Below are 2,219 nucleotides of genomic sequence, written 5' to 3' on the forward strand. Positions count from 1 at the left end.
CACAGATCCTCTACCGGAATGCATCATTTATATGAACAATGTAATGTTTATTTGTAATGATGATCTAATTCCGCATGATGATCATGAAAAGGTAGCAGCTGACACCATACTCTTTTATTATTAGCTTGACCCGTGTTGACCTAAAGAAGCAGCTTAAAATTATGAACATATGTGTCACTAAAATAACAAGGTGAAATCTTGATTTTTCTTGTTACGAAGTGATGGCATTATAGTTGACTTCCTTGTCTGATTTTATCAATAAATTTACTTTTGGTACATTTTCTAACTTGCTAATTGCCTTCTTACATCCCATGGCGGATCTGTGTATGAAAGTGTGATCAGCTATAAACATGAAAAAAACTACGAATCAAATAGTAGATGGTACTTCATGTGGGCATTGAGATGAACTGATTTTTAGATGCATCCAAGGTAATAGCTATTCCAGAAAAGTAGAGAGTGTAAGGATCACATGATATATACCATTTCATACATCGACAACAAAAGCACATTGTGGTGGTCGCCCTCGGTTGACGACGTACATTCCTTGCACTGGGAATCACCTTGGAATGCCTTAGAGGGGAGAGGAGGGGGGAGGCGTTGTGAAGGGAAGGGGAGAAGACGTTGGAAAGTCGTGGCGTGTTGTGATGCCAACAATGTCAATGAGGAGAGAAGTTGGGGGCATGCGATATGACTGTGAGCGTTGCTGGGAAATGTGATATGAGTGTAAGCATTGCTGTGAATGCGATATGAGTGTAAGCGTTGCTAGGGAATGCGATATGAGTGCGAGAGTTGTGCCATGTGATGAGAGAATGAGAGTGGATTACTATTTTTAAATAAAAATAAAAGGAGCGATACTTTTTTAGGGAAAATGTTTGATTGCTATGAGAGAAATGACACATACTTTTATATAGTGATATAGGGAAAGCGGTTGCTTGCTATGAGAGAAATGCCATATATTTTTATATAGTTAAAAATATTAGATACCCTAACAAGTCATATTTATGATGGACCGGACCAAAAAATCATTGAGTTTTAACTATCATAAGAGATGCATACAAATAATGGTTCTTAATATATTTCATGTGCATGATAATACAAAAGGTGTGTATATATATATTATATAAGTGTATGAGAGAGATGAAGATGGATTATGTTGAAAGAAGGTCAAAAATTCATCTTCATGAGTGTAGAGACGTTGTCATTGAAAGAGGTCAAAAATTCATCAAGTGTTATAGTACAACAAAAGGACCGTAGCAACGCACGGTTGTTTTACTAGTTATTATTAGTTGACCACTTGTTCATGTCCGTTCCGTTTCCGAGTGATGGCGGAGATGCATGGATGCATGATTTAACCAAGGGCACCGCTCTGCGCCGGCGCACCGGCGCGAGCGCTCCCGCCGGTCAGGCGACAGTTGTTCGATCTGACTGCGAACAGCCCCGCACGCCTCCGACCTCCTGCCGCACGAGCACCCCATCCCTCTCCCCCCATCGTCGCCGCTCGTCGAAGTCGACGCTCGTGCGTGCATAGGCTTGTCCCCCCGAACTCCGGTTTGAAGCTTTTTTAACTTTGGTTGAACCTTTTTCCATGTCGATTGAAGCTTTTTCCATGTCGCTTGAAGCCTTTTGCTGGTTGTAGCAAAAATGTCAGGCTTTCCTCATCGGTCTATGGTTGAAGCTTTTCAAACATATGGTTGGAGCTTTTATGTCAATGATTGCAGCTTTTTGTGTTTCACTGTCGCCGGTTGAAGCTTTTTATATCGTCGATTGAAGCTTTTTTCTAGCCGGTTGAAACATTTTTCATCACCGGTTGCAGCATTCGCAGTTTGCGTGGTGGGTGTCCCTTGATTCCCCTTGTCTCTAGTTGAAGCTTTAGACAATGCCGGTTGTAGCATTTTTTATCACCGGTTCAAAGCTTTTTTCGTCGTCGGTTGCAACGTCGTCGCCTCTGTCATAGCTTTTCATCTCCAACACCGGTGGAATCCGATGCGACTCCATGATGGCCGGCGGGACGACATCCAACACGGAAGGCACGCCCGCTTCAAGGAACACCGCGGATCTGCCCGACGGAGGCAGGGACCGGCGATGTCGACGGCAGCAGCGTAGGGGCGCGCGCGGGGGGAAGTACGCGAGGGGGCCACGACGGCAAGCGTGGTGACGCCCTCGATTTAATCGCACGCTAATCATACACACAAATGTGTACGATCAAACTCAAGGACTCA

The sequence above is a fragment of the Hordeum vulgare genome, chromosome 3H (genome assembly GCF_904849725.1).
Source record: "Hordeum vulgare subsp. vulgare chromosome 3H, MorexV3_pseudomolecules_assembly, whole genome shotgun sequence".
NCBI lineage: Eukaryota > Viridiplantae > Streptophyta > Magnoliopsida > Poales > Poaceae > Hordeum > Hordeum vulgare.